This window comes from Sceloporus occidentalis, unplaced genomic scaffold (assembly GCF_023333645.1).
Source record: "Sceloporus occidentalis isolate IW3139 unplaced genomic scaffold, rSceOcc1.0.p SCAF_103, whole genome shotgun sequence".
NCBI classification, from domain to species: domain Eukaryota; kingdom Metazoa; phylum Chordata; class Lepidosauria; order Squamata; family Phrynosomatidae; genus Sceloporus; species Sceloporus occidentalis.
In genome coordinates this window covers 2,394,730-2,410,776 of record NW_028317083.1, presented here as the reverse complement: position 1 = coordinate 2,410,776, position 16,047 = coordinate 2,394,730, and positions in this window count along the sequence as shown.

Here is a 16,047-nt window from a genome sequence, read left to right as displayed (position 1 = left end):
CCCAGAACAGGTTCAAAAACTCATACCAATGCATGTTCTCAACATTCTTCACGGAATGTCTATTCAGATGCATGGTCTTGTTCTACCCACCAAAAGAGCTACTCATATGTTCATTCATATAAAACCTATTGATTATGTCATGCTCTTCCTACATTAAACAGACTTGCAATGCAATTTTCTTCCTATGTAACCATGAAATAGGACTTGCCAATGTATATTAACTGCTGTGGTGGCCTGTGAAGACATTGTCTTGGATAAACCACCACCAACACACAATGTCCTGCTGTCTAAACCCTTAAAAACAAACCCAAAGACACGTGTGATGTCAACTTATCCACCATGAAACTCGTTGTTTGGGGCATTTATGCACATGCACCTAACCCCCTTTCGTTTTATCCTGACTTACAAACAGTTAACCGCATCAGCATGGTGGGTAAATATGTTCCAAGGTATTGTAAAATATCTAATAAAAATGCAAAAAGAGTTGAGATGGTATAGACAACATGAGCTGTGTTTATTAAGATAAAGTTGTTTAGGGGATGGGTCCGCTTTAAAAATGGAAATTGCCTGTTAAGCAGGTCTCAGAAGAACAAAAATCTACAAATCAAGTATTTTTTTTTTTACAGTTCTCAGTAATTTGTACCAATTTGGAGGGTCTCGAGAATACCGCTTAACACTAAGGTGACTTACGGAGAGTGAAAGATTGGCGTTCAGACGGTATCTCGCTGGTCCTTCTTTTAAGCGCCGATCAATTACAAAGCAGACAATCCATTGTCACATGTGATTCACAATGTCAATTTCATGGTTGTGGTAACCATTTGAGAAGGAGCTGTGTTGGTTTTACATTTGATAAGAAATCAGAGTGTTTGTATTTGTAAGAGGGAAGATCACAGACTGTGACAGGTAGGAGAGATTGCCACGAACTATCAAACTGCTTGTCTGTACTCTGTCATGAGCCCATAAGAATTTATTTCAAGTGTGTTTTTTTTCCTTCTCAATTTTTTCTTCATCCAGGCCATGAAAATAAACTGTCAGTCTCTATTTACAGTAATACTGGAAACGCTAAAGGATTTTTAGGTCAAATTGCCTTTTTAATAAATTTTCAAAAAATAAGAAGAGAGTCGATTTATTGTTCATATGGAAAGGGAATAACCTCTTGTTTTCCCAATTTTAGGATTCATTTCCTGCAGCGACACAAATTGGTCTACTCTTGACACTTGTTTGGTCTGCTATGTAATTGTATAGAGGTTTGTCATACGGAATTATCTCTTGGATCATTATCAACCAGGTTGGAGAAATAATAAGCGGACATGGAGAAATTCCAAGGACATTGTAGATTAAAGAAGAAACCCTGAACTTTGAAAAATCGGAAAAGCAGTCAACGTACCACATGAAGGCAGCATCTTTTATACAGGTTCTACGTGTTATCTTTTAATAATATGTTTCAATTTAGCACAGGCATCTAGCAAAATATAGTTTGAATTAAAACAAACACCCTGCTCAGGTACCAACATTTACCTCCAAAGCCTTAGTCACTCGCGTATTTTACGGGACTATATGTGTTTAGTTTCTGCTACTCATATAAAGGCTGCATTGAGAACTTGGTCAGGTCGGTCACTGGAGCATAGGCAACCAAATTAAGGATGTTGGAAAAGAGTGTAATATGGTTCAAATTAACCAATATAAGTACTTTCCTCTATGGTTTGAGGATTTTCAGGTTCAATTAACTCATCAGTCAATACAAATGCTTCAATAGAGACCCCTCTGGACCAAAAGGGAAGATGGGGGCATTATTACTTGCCAGTCCAAGTGAACGCTAAGTGTGAAATATGGTCCAAGCTGTCAGCTGTCAGAGTTTTTACCCCAATATCAACTCATGTTGAAAGGGTAGATTCTCAGGGGCAGCTCACTCAGTCAATTTAATGATAGTTGAGGAGCCTCAACTGGTGGTTTTCTTACAGTTGAAATCCCTGCTTAAATGCAGGTGACCATGCAAAAATATCTTGGCGTCCTAACAAATCCCAATCAAGGAATGCTATTTGAACACTTGGTTGCCAACATTGAAGTTACTAAATAGAATTATGGTAATTGGCTAATACTATAATAACAACAGGCTAATACGTCAAATATATAATAAGAGTCATCTAACTTATACAGTTCCTAGGCATGGTGATCCGAGAACTTGATAATGTTTCACTAGTATTGTTACATAAATTTAAGTGTGTAGGTTCTAAATCTAATCACTTAAACTATTGGTGCTGTACTTTTGTTTTTATTTATTCCATTCCACAACAAATGAACCAAATATTTGTTATATCTTTTATTTTAACAAATTAAAGCTTTTAAGGTCAATGCTATTGAAGGTTAATCTTAAATTTGATGTTTCATATGCACAAGTTGGCTATTTACAAGAGACAGGGTTCTGTTACAAGGTTGAAATTCTGTTTTATGAATTAGGTTTGATGGATGGTACAGGCAATGGGGGGGGCACTCAGTGGCGGAACTACCGGGGTCGCAGGGGTCTTTTTTGTTTTTTTTTTTAAATAAGGCAGGGGCGTCCAACATGCGGCCCGCGGGCCAAATGCGGCCCGCGAGACCTCGAGGTGCGGCCCGCGTAAGATCGGCAGCCAGGGCAACCGATCTTACGCGAGCCGCACCTCAAGCCCTGCTACTTACTTGTGGGAAGGTCTTCTGGACTGCACAGAGGAAGCGGAGTTCACGTGACATCCTACTTCCTCTGTGCTTTAGCAGAGAAGGCAGAGGGAGGCCGCGTCCCCTGCTGAAGTCTGTGAGCGGCATCGAGGAGCTGCAGTGCAGGTAAGGGGTTGGGGAGGGTGTTTGAATGAGTGTGTGTGATTGAGGGAATACATCTGTGAATGAATGATTATATGAATAAATGAGTGTGTGTGTGTGTGTGTGATAGCATGGATGTGTAAGTGCTGGAACCTAGGCATGATGGGACTGTGATTGCTGTTAGCAATCACACTCCTATCATGCCAAGTCAGCCAATACATGCTGAAACCTGGCCAGCTGCCCCCCTTGTGTAGTGATGCTGCCAGCAGTATGGGGTCTCCACTTACAGCCACCCTGTACCAGCATGTACTGGCTGACTTGGCATGATAGGAGTGTGATTGCTAACAGCAATCACAGTCCCATCATGCCTAGGTTCCAGCATTTACTGGATGGATGTGTAAGTGCTGGAACCTAGGCATGATGGGACTGTGATTGCTGTTAGCAATCACACTCCTATCATGCCAAGTCAGCCAGTACATGCTGAAACCTGGCTAGCTGCCCCCCTTGTGTATTGATGCTGCCAGCAGTATGGGGTCTGCACATCACTTACAGCCACCCTGTACCACATGTACTGGCTGACTTGGCATGATAGGAGTGTGATTGCTAACAGCAATCACAGCGAGCACAGTCCCATCATGCCTAGGTACCAGCATTTACTGGTTGCCTGTGTATGATAGGAGTGTGATTGCTGTTAGCAATCACACTCCTATCATGCCAAGTCATATTGCTAATTTTGTCCAATTGTGTGTTACCTACTTTTATTAAACATGTGAGTTTTTATTATTATTTTTAAAGGTGGGGGTCATTTTCGGTTTTGGCTAAGTGAACCCTGAATGTTTTGGTCCAGAATTTTCATTTTAGTTCATCCCTAGAATAAATCTAGGGAATTTAGTCGCAAAACTTTCAAGGCCCAGAAATCAGTGAGAGGAAGAGTAAAGGTTTTGTGTCATTTTACTTTATTTTAATCTGCATATTTTATTAAAGGCCATATTTTTTGTCACAGTGAAAAATGAGTGCGGCCCGCGCACGCATACAATTCTGATGAAGTGGCCCACTGCAGAAAAAACTTGGACGCCCCTGGATTATGCCCTTTGTACATGCGCCCCTTTTTCTCTGATTTTTTTACAGATATGATTCAATATGTAAATTGAATTTGTTGAAAAAAAATTGTTGGGTAAAAATCATGTTTTTTTGGGGGGGGGGTGGGGGGGCCCTTAACAGATTCTCGCACCCGGGCCCTGAGGCGTCTAGTTACGCCCCTGGGGGCACTAATTGGATACCCTAGCTAGGGGCAGATGCTACTTTTTTACATAAAAGACCCACACAGCAAGGTCTCGTATTATCCCCTAACTTCTTGCCTTCACTGATGTCCTTCTACCATATATATCAGGTATGATGTGATAAAATTCAGCACAGGAGATAATTTCCTGGGTTACTGAAATATACGGCACATAATACACATGCTATTAATATCTTTCTTCAGAAGTGCGTCTCACATTTGCACTGAAAAACAAATACTTATAAAAGACCTAAGGTGGATTTAATGGAAAAACCTAGTTTAAAGACCTGTGTCTCTTTCTATCACCTTCCATTGTAAATCCACTTATATTTCAGGAGCTCAGTCTCTCCACGGATAATAAGTACGTTTGAAAGATCTTTTCCGACCACTGGAAAATTATTCTCACAACATGTATATATTTTTCCGTCCCCCTGTTCTTGCAGTGAAGGAGATAAGAAAATGACCAGTGAATAATTTCACAAGCCAAAGAGCTAATTCATTGCCGTATGTTACCACCATAAATAGTAGATATATATTGAGGGAGTTTGTGAGGATGGAGGTAGCCCTGTTCTATTAAAATGTAATATATCGAACATATAAGATAGGCTTTTCATCCCTCAAACACCTTAAAATTGTGTATTTCACCCACATGCTGGTTCTACGGAAATACTTTCCTCTTTAATTGCCAACATATCCAATTTCAAGTATTTTAGTATCAGATAAGTTCCAAGGGTGTTTGGTAATTTTCTTTATTTTTTGTTTTACAGACGTACATACGCTGATGTTATGGAGCATTCTGGCCCTGTAAATTAAAAGGTAATATCATTCAGTTATATTATATTTATTTTTATGAGTTATAATATATATATATATATATATAATATAACTGAATGATATTACCTTTTTATTTATGGATTATATAAATATAATATATAATTATGTATGTATATATATATATATATATATTAAAGGAGGGCATCATACATATAAAAACAGACAATAATAAAAACAGAGATTTTAAAATATAAGTAAATTTGCCTATTTAGCCCATGTAATGTGCTCTTTTCTTCTACTAGTTGTAAGACATCAAACATTACTTGGCCCAGGACTACCATCCTCCTTCTTTTAAAAACACAATTTTTTTCTTTGTTTAACCTATATATATATGTGTTTCAACTTTTTTTCCAAATAAATATAATATCCAATCCAATATCTATTGCATTGACGTTTAAAAAGTGTCAGACCTAGAGAAGCAGCGCCCGTGCGAAACCGGGAGAGTTCCCAGGTATGGTCCCTGGTTATTAGAAGTAACTCTTCTCCAAATAACAACAGTCCCTAATTTTCTAAGACAGTCCTACCAATGTGGCTAATCGCCGTTAACTCGTTACAAAATAACAAAAGAAGAAGAACTTGATTGTAAAAAATCCCATAAAGTTTTTAAGGAAAATTAATATTTTTCACTGCTGTATTTTCCTACAGTTCGTGGCTCAAGTTGGAAAGCGAATTTAAGAGATATTGTAGCAAACAGACCCTTTTTTCTTCATTCCATGTCCCAGAGGGGATGTTTTGCGAGTTTATTGACTAAATAAGGGTATTGATTCCTTAAGAGCTTTTCTGTATCCTTTCATTGGGAAATATTGCTTTCTTTTGCCTTCCATGTGAGAAGTAGGTGAGAAGTTCTTTTAGTGGTACCATAAATCTTAATCGTTGTTCTTCTTTGCTGTGTAAACAAGTGTTTTTGAGTCCACGGGGGTTAATTTGTCCATGTTAAAATTTTAGAGATCCCACAGGGCCCTTCTTTTGCACATAGTAACTTAAAAAAAAAGTCACATATGTATATACCCACCTGTCATGGGTTGTATATGAATACAATTAACTCGCCATCCTTTACAGAGGAAAAACCATAAACTGACGTTTATGGTCGGTTCTGTATGATTTTTGAGCCTTAACAATAAGGAAATGTTAGAAAACAATACATCTGCATTGAAAGATCCATGTGTTATTCCTTGGTTTTTTTTATTATCTCCCGGAGTCTTCGGGCAAAACTCAGGTATGCATAACAACCTACAAAGAATAGGTATATTTCAGCTGTGGGGCTTTCATTCATAAAACAGCTTGTAGTAGGAACGTTGGGGCAGAAAAATATGAATCTCTCGAATTATACAGGCCTTAAACCTGGGAAGAGTCTCGTACAATAAGGACAAGAGTTATAAAAGACATGGCGCGTTTCCTATTTTTCAACTCAGGATACTAAATAAATGCAAGTATTGCTGCTTAGAGATTAAAATAAGCAATATATCGATCCTAGAAACCTGCTTTACATGTATACCATGGGGGCGGCCATCTTTACTTTACTTTATTACCAGAACTAAAGGACAGTTCACTCGTCAATTAATACACCCCTGTATGAGGAAGGTGAAAGCCTTCATCCGTATCCCAACACAGTGAGAAGTGTTATGGGCTGCCAAAACATTCACGTCTAATGCGGTATGACAATTATATTGCAATGCATGTAATTCGTCGGGCAGGGTCGGATTGACCAAGGGGCAGATAGAACAATTGCCCTGACTAGTTGACCTACTTGCTCTTTTCAACTTACAATCTATTTGGTAGTTGAGGGGGAAGAGGGACAGTAGAAGATGACTGCTTGGGTGAGGATGAGTTGATTTTAGCAAGAGCGATATGGAGAACTGTTTGCTCCACTGGCCTCCCTTTTCTCTTCCTCCATATTACATGGGCTTGTGTGCCCAGGAGCCGTCTGCGCATGAGCTGATACCCTGCGTTTGAGACGACTTCAGCCCCTAGACAACAAGGAAGTGTCTTGAACTGCAAAGGCAGGTTTAGCACAAGTTAGAAGAGCTTAATTTCCTAGTTGTTTCCACCCTGTCTTGCGTGGTATAATGTAATATTATCATTATTATTTTTTGTTTTATTTCCTATTGTGTTTCATTTGTGTTCTCAAGGAAAATAATTGGGAACAAGGAAAGAGGGGGCCCGTTAACCTTCTGAATTCCCGAGTTACGTCAAATAACGCAGTTCTCATCTTTGGCTCTAAAAGAGTTAAACTTAAAAAAAAATAAGATTACCCTCCCTTCGAACGGATCGTAAATAAGATAGAACACAACTTCAGCAGTCTTGCCATTAACACCTGTAAAACACTTTCCGTCTGTTACCAGATGAGTGTCACAAACCTCTATAAAGTAGCAGGAATCTTTTATATTGTCTATCAAGCCTCAGCACTTGCACCATGCCACTAAAATCAATAAACACATCATCACTTCGGCTGAAGTATCAAAGCAATGCCATATATTCGTGGTACAAAACAAAACAGCTCAATGTCGATCCAGCCGCAGGATTACGGGAAAATATTCACTCGTTTTATTAAAATATACTTTACAGCTCCTAAATAACTTTAAAAAAAAAAAGTTGGAACATTTTATGTTCTTCTCAATTTGTATGTAAACACCTGCCAAACTTTCTTTGATCAGATAGAAGGTGAGGTTAGGTTCATTACTTTCAATGATAGAAGTTTTTTAAACCGTCGAAAGAAGATAGTAAATGACCAAAACAAAATATGTCATCTAATTTTGGATGATTACAAAATGAAAGGTGGTACATGAGTGGACGATGGTGGGTAAGTGGAACAGCCGCCCAGTAGGAAGGGTATAGTGAAGGAGTTTAAACATACGGGAGATAGGTAGATAGGAGTCTTTAGACTAGATGGGCCGAATGGGTCTTATATTCTATGTTTCTATGTAAAGGTAAAAAAATACAAATCTAAATGTGATTTGTAACCTATTGATAGCTATCTATATATGAATAATGCATTTTTAATGTGAAAAAAACACACTACTGGCAGCAGAATATTGCAATATACTCATACCATGAAATAATACCATGAAAAAAGGAGATCAGGCGAGAAAAGAGGGTCAGAGGGATTTCAGTGGAAAAAAAGGACTGGCCCTTCTGACCAGGGATTCTTGGAAGGTATGTCTGAAGGTATGTCCTTAGAAACCAGTTTAAATTAAAAAAAAAAGACCAACAAACCGTAATATGGTAACCGGAGAGTAAACGTGCTACCTAATCTTAGATGGAAGTATTTTATTTATGTTTTTTTCTACAAGTTTAAATTGAAACCCTTTTATTTATTCACAGTTTCGGTGTGTGTGAAGTTTTCAACATATTTCAGACACTGGGGTTTATGGAAAAGAATATCTCCCAGAGGAACATTAATGAAAAAAACAGTTAAAACTGTACTGTGAAAAAAAACCATAAAATATGATCATGTGTTTGAGATTTGTAGTAACTGTTTAAACAAAAAAATAGTAATAGTTACCATTTTTGTTTTTATGTATTTCATTGGAGTTCCATCAGAACAAATTTAATCTGAAAGCAAGATATTTGTTAAAGCAGAATGGTCACCTTCACGGATTTTGGAATAATTAAAATAATTTATTAAAACTACCTGTTATCAGACCCATCTAATGGAGCCCTCTGCAACTCCCCCCATGAACCCTTCCTCCCATTCCTTCCATTTCCCTCGGCGAATTCTGGGCAGAAGTCTCAACAAACTTTCCTCGTTTTCCATTGGTAATGCCAATGCTTGGGCCCACCATCCCAAGCCAGATTACACCATTGCACATAAGATGGTATTTCAATACAAATATATTATTTTTATATTTAAACATCTTTATACAAGTTTATTAAGTGTAAAATAAATTTCACATTTGGAAAACATAATAGACTCACTTTAAACTTACATACCAAAAAGTTTGAGAACCGTTCAACTGAGATCAGACAGCTGCCTATTAGCCTACCCTATGGCGCCTCCCTATGCAGACATGTCCCTTGCTCACGTATGCCAAGAGAGATACCAACTCCACCCCACCGATGAGGACCATGGAGGTCCAAGTGTACATCTGGGGTTCTTGGTTCTCTCATGCAGAGGAACCTTGCGTTTTGATTCTGGACTGCCCATGTGGCCGGGTCAGACCAATAAACCGGCGGAGATTTTTCCTCTGTAATGACACAAGTGAGCTAAAACCTGAGACACTCTCGAGCGGAGATCCACCATAGGGCTGGCTATTGGAGGGCTGTCTCTTCCTGGTGAGTTGATCTCATGCTGTTTTTGGTATGGTCACCTGAAACTTAACTGGGAGGCATCCCCCCAGGCTGTTAAAGGGTTAAAATGAGTTATACAACATGGAGCATTATGTCAGCAAATACATTTGCAACAAGGTTTCGAAATGTTTTTGATCTGATCAGTATTAAGTATCTGCGGTATGTTGAAAGGCCACTGTGTAGCAATATTAATTTATAAACAATGCTGTTAAAAGTAGTTTTTTTTAGCTTCATATGCAAACATACACAAATCCACCCCGTTTGCCTACTTTATGGCGCGTTAGGACTGAAACACAATCTTAACTCATTAGAAACTTAAGGCCCCCAAAGTGACAGTCTTAAATCACCATAGCAACCGTCATTAACTGCTTTGGCATCTTTTAAATTTCAAAATCATTCCATCTTTAAAGGTTGATAACAGAAAAAAAAAAAAAAAAAAAAAAAGATCGAGACACGAGATGAAGCAGAAAGAAACGCAGTAAGAGACAATAAAACTGAGTTTTATAAAAATGGATATTTTTTTTATAGAGTCACGGCCTCGAATTGATGCAGTGTTAATGGTACGGGGTCGGTTTGGAATTTGTATCCATTTTTTTTGTTTGTTTAGCGAGTAGAGAAGGATTGGAAAAATAGGAGTGACACGGGTGACCTAGGGACCATTTAGTAGTACCGGATAGACTCTGGCACTTTAAAGCTCTTTTTTTCGCCTGCGCCTATTGACTCCTCGTGTGCTGACCCATTTGCGCTTCAGTATTAGAATTGTAAAGTAATAAATGAACAGTAGAGTGTTTTGTAATGATGATTAGGGAGTGAAATTGGCTCAGATTTACAGTGTCACTCAGGAATGGAAAGAGAAGGGGGAGAGCATTCTGAGAGGCCTAATGGATCCATCAACTCGTTTCGGCTGCTCAGTGGGCTGAGCAGGGTCACCAGGCTTTCCGCTGGCAGCACAAAGCACTTCAATTTTGTTAGGAAATGTATCAATTTAACTGACTTGAGCAGCACACTGAAAAAACCTAATGAATCTGGACTCAATTTTCCGCCACACTGCTTCTGCGAACTGTCGGAAACAATGTCTGTGGTCGGGGGTGAAGGCTGCCCTGTGATAGGCCACCAAGCCTCTCCCTGCCTCAGCCGGGGTTATTGGAGAGAGACAAGCTTGCCTTCTGCAAACCAATGACAGCCAACAACCAGCCGCTGCCACTCTCCTAACAATGATGTCATTAAAGGTAAATTGGCCTCTATTTCAGCGGGATGATAGTGCTAATTGAGTGGCAAAATATAATATAGGGAGCTGTTTTCTGCAGTTAAAGGGAGGAGGGGGACAGATTAAAAGGCCTACAATAGTGGGTGTCAGGCATGGCAGATGTTGCTTTCTGCTGATAACTGCACTGACATATCTCTAGCTTGTCAAGGCTGAGGTTTTTTTTTTTCTTTCTTTTCCTCGAAGAGACTTACAACAAAATGAAGCAGATGGCCCTACGTGAATGGGAATGAAGTGCTTAAACAGCCTGGCTGCTGAAGGCAGCTAGTTTGTAAATAGAGGCGGTCAGAGGTGTCTTATTGATTCTGTTCGCTGCCCTCAAGAACGTTCCATGAATGGGTCCCGGAGAAGCTGCAGTCGAGTTATTCGCCGTACCCGACTTCTCCTGCTGAGATTGATCCACTGTCCGGGGCTGAAGGGAAAAAATAAATAAAGAAATAAAATGACAACAATTCAAAATAAACAGAAATGAAAGAAAATGGACATTGACTGTCCCCACCGCTGATCAGGAAGCCTCTGGTGCTCCTGCAGTTGTGGTTACTCCCAGCTCCTATAGACTACGACTCCCAGGCCTATTTCTGGTCCGTCTTTACAGTAACATTTTAACTAAATTAGCCACCTTTAACAATCTAATAAACTGTAAAGTGAAATTAGAATTTTAAGTGTATACCAGAATTATTTGTGCGCATTATGTGTTTTTCCCTTTTGCAAATATCAGAATAATTGGTTGACAGAACAGTGTTTATCCTAATTTATTTAATTAGGACGAGTTTAATTTAAAGTTACCTATTTAAGCGGAAGTGCATTATACCATTTGTGGTTTCACATCTCCATGAACTGTGGATTTGCAGGATTTAGTCCTGCTGTAAATATGGGAATATTAGCAATAAGGTTTAAAAAGATGCCTTTTTTTTTTTTTTTTTTTACTTTTACTTTTGGTTTCCAGACCAGACATGGATTAAAAAAACATAATTCAAATGTTTTTTTTATTCAAAAGTATATTCTCTGTGTTTCTTGAAAACCATTGCATCCTTACATGCATACTTTGAGAAATAAATAATGTTATCTGTAATTTGTATCTAAAACTATATTTGTGGTGTATGGACTATAGGGGAAAAGGGGGGGGGATAGAAGCCTCTAATTTACAATTGTTGAAGTATTTTTTTAGAAAAATAAGTTATGCAAAATAAAGCTGGAATCTGTTTAGACTCTACTATGCACTTTAAAGAACTTTAACTCTGATTTGCATGCCCAATAAACATACAGATGGAGAAAACTAATAAAAAAATAACACTTAATAACTCTGATATCTTTGCCCGTGGACACCAAATAAAATTAATTTGACATTTTCGCATATTGTGCCAAAGACGGACGGCCAGTAACCATTTTAATTATGTCGTTATGAGTCAGGCTGTCACACCCTGTCCATTTAACAATATATAATAATGAGGTCCAGAAAGTTCATTTTTTGTTTTCCTTAGAAAATTCTCAGCCTAAATTATTACAGTACATTCTATAATTATTTATATTGTGATTGTGGCATTTAATGGAGTAAACAGGGTAAGGAGAGCACAGGAGTATGGTATTTCAGAGATGCATTATGTTGGAAAATAGTAACCCTGTCTGCCATCTGTCTGTTTTCTTATACATTACTGGGTCCTTAGAACCAAAGAGTAGAAGTAAACAGAGGTGGGCTGGGGGGTCAGTGAGAAATTCTGGGTATTTTCTTGAAGACGCCACAATAAGCAGTCCAAGCACCCATGTTAACCAAGTTTTAGGGAAGACTTTTGGCAATAAATATAATGTTTAGTGTTTGGTCTGTGGGTTCTTGGACAGTACCAGAATCTTAACTTATAAACGACTAGCAGAATAACCAGTTTAATAACTTGATTCAATTATTTAGAGAACTGAAGGCCATGAAAACATACGTTCGTATGTAGTCAAAACTCTAAGGCTTGTGTCCATACTTTGAATAGGTATGGGAGCTGAACCCTGTTGACATCTGAAGGACATTTTGGGTACATAATGTAAAATATAAGTATATTATAGTATATTATAAGTATAGTATATGTGCTTGTATTGCGTAATCAAGTGATCAACAACATTTTCTTACTATTTGTAACATAAGTTGGAACGCATGTTCTAGGAAGAAAATGGCTACTTATTCATAAACACTATTTAGGTTACTTTCTTTTAAGTGCAAAATACAATTTGTAAATCGCATCTCTGAAACTCTTATATTTTATGTTATTTGTAGTTCATAAGCCATTTATAGCAAAAGAATCTTCAAGGACAATGATATGGGCTGTCATCTTCCTCAAGCCTCTCCCAAGTCCTTACTAAGCCTTCCATACAGTACCTTTTACTTTATCTTTAAGGCACTGATAGCAACAGATGTCTTTGCACCTATATATAATCTATCTCTCCCTGTTTGTTTTATACTTTTGGATTTTCTGACACGCATTAAGTCAATGCTTTACTTGATTTGTGGTCTGGGGTGTTCTCTGATTCCCAAAATGTTAAACCAAAAAATAACAATGCATTACAGAATAGCTTCATCCATTATCACAAAAAGGCACAACAAGACATATGACTGTATCATCGCTAGTTGTGTTATAATTCTCTGTGCCTTTTTGTGAATCACACTCTGGAGTCATATAAAGCAAAATATACAAACACACAACATGCAAATGAGGCCTTCAGTGCCAATTTTCTTTCAAAATCCCCTAGTAAGTAGGACATAATATGTTGTAGGAGAGATAAACATCACACAGATAAACATACTTCTAACCGATTCACGGAACCCTTATCCAAACATCTTCCTTCATACATAATTAAATGCTTACATACACGCAACAAGCAGGGAACAGGGAGTGAAGTGCAAACACACGTAATGATGACTTAAACCAGCCAAGTACTAAAGTGAATGGAAAAAAAAGAAAAGTGTGTACTATGGAGAATGAAATTTACATGGATAGGCTGATAGGTGGATGGAACTGTAGACATGGGGAGAGTAAGAATTTCATGGTGGAGACAGAGGATGAAAAGAAAACTTCCCAGTGCTATTGTGTCTTAACAAGGTTGTCACATAGAGTCCTGAGCCTTAGTGAAGCTCCAGGCCTTCAGATGCTCCCCGCAAGGCTTTTTGGGTCACAAGTGGTTCAGTTTAGGGACTGTGTCTCTCTCTTCTCCCATCTATTCTGTTCTTTCCTAGGGCTTTGGGCACACAGTTATAATGCCATCACCTGGTGTTCTGCCTCCCTAGCTACCTGCTTGGTGGGAGAGAGCAGTAGTTGGACATCACCATGCTCTGCCGCTCAACACAAGCAAATTGGTAACAGGAAACGCAACAGCTGAGCCCCTGAGAGCGGGGCCCTTTCTTTGCTGTTATACTACTGCATGCCAACATTTGGAAAGGGTAATAGACAGATGCAGGGGGCCAGAATTTTGTGTTACTCCACTAGCACACTTGCTTTTACTACTTCAGTAAACAGAACAGAACATTATAAACTAACAAAGTTAACTTACAATGATTGGCATAAGATCAGCTAGCATTACTGTGTACGCCTTGACACGAGCGGGAGCAGTCCAACGGTCTTCTTCTCATACCACAACATCTGAAATAAATGAACAAACAGGCATCAGCCTCGTGTAATTTGATCTTAATCTTTAATGGTTTTGTGTTATTAAGGAAACAATGAACATAATCATTAGGTTTAACCGTCGTTCCGAAAGAGGATCCTTCCACTGAGAGAATGGAGACCAACCTGAACAGCTGGCACTTTAAAGCTTTAATTGTCAGGTACAAGGAAAACAAGGGTGGGTTCCTTCACTGGTCTTTTGAACCAGCAAACAGCAAGACAGGCTTTGGGGAATATAGGCAGAACACCTACTGTCACATTTCAGATTACCCCTTCTTACAACTCTCTTTTTTTAAATCCATTTATTTTATTGAAGCCCCAAGGTCAGTGCTTGTCTGGACAATGAAAAATTGTGAAAAAAAACATTCTCAAGGCCAAAATGGCAACCAGATCCCCCGATCTTCATCCTTGGGGGCCACACTCTCCAAAGGCATATGCGACCCTTCCTTGCCTTCTCAGCCCGAGGGAGATTCTGATCATCTTGGTGCGAGTCCTCATGATCTCAGCCAAAAGGCCAAGAATCAGCCTTTTAAATTAAACAAATTGAAAACAAAATAAACTGTGAAAAATGGTGTTAGTGCCTGTAGGGGCCACAGCAAACACTGGAGGCCCCAGTCTTCATCTTTGAAAGCATATGCAACCGCATCCTTTCCTTCACGGCCAAAAGACCTGTGGGAAGGCCAGATCTTCTTGAAAAGTCTACTGGAACTGATACGGTCGTATGAGAGGGGGGAAAGCCCAAAGGCACTGATTGACTTCTTTAAGTAACCAATCATTGGTCATAATCCTCAGACTATGGAGAGGGTAGCAAGCTGCAGCCTCGCTCTAAGGTAAGATTGTTTTTTTATTATTATTTTTTTTTAGTTTGAACAATGCATATGGAAGTACCTACAAAGAACTTTCATATGTCTTGTTTGTTTATGTCCTGGGCATTGTCCATACTATTACAGGACACAGATAACATTGCTCCTTTATACAGCATAAAAAATGATCTATATAATACACCTAATATAAAAATATACTGCCACTTTATAGAAATTAAAGGGAACAATGATAATATGTATTCATAACACCATCAACTAATCACTACCAGTACAGTTGCATTAAAACAGAAGTAAGATTTATAGATGATAGTTGGTGTTGCAAGGAATTGCAAGCTATGAAAATGCACAAGATGGAGCAAAACATGACACTGCATCACTTAAGGGTGTATTTAAATGTAAATATGATTATTAAAGATGTTGATGTAAGATTCCCTTAAGATTTGCAGGCTAAATCCCTTAGCCTGGGATACAGCAACTATCCATGGATATCATTAAGTTCCTGCATCAGTGACTTACGCTGCCTAAAGCCTTCGACGGAGTTGGCCTACGGATTATAGATGTCTATAGCACAAAGCGACTTTTCTCACACTGCAAGCTAGGACCCTGTACAAGGCTGTGTTTTATTAAAATCTTGTACTTCTGAATTTGCATACACATCAAATACTCTATTTTTCAGATCGGAGAGCTGCTCTCGTGTGAATTAATAAGTTTGAAAACAGAAAGCAGCTGTACTTGCGCCTTGTTATAATTCAGTTAAAGGGGGAGTTTAAATACTCCCTCGAAACATAGCAATTCCAAAGTATAGCTGTACTTTGGATGAAGACACTTTAAGGCCATTCTGTCTTTATGTTGGATTCTGCCCTTGGCTTGACCAGGAACAATAACAACTCTCCTAAATGTATCCTGTGGTCCTGTCCCCCCAATGCTATCATTACCTCTCGAAATTTACCAAAGGCTCCTATGTGATAGCCTAGCACAAAATGTTAATATGTGCCCCATCAAGCAACAGCATGGTGGAGCAAAGCATATTGAGATGGTACAAGGAGAAGATCACCGCTCACTTTGAGGGTGGCACGTTAGACCTCCTTGAGAGTGCCTGCCTAAGCCTAGAACTAGTCAACTAAA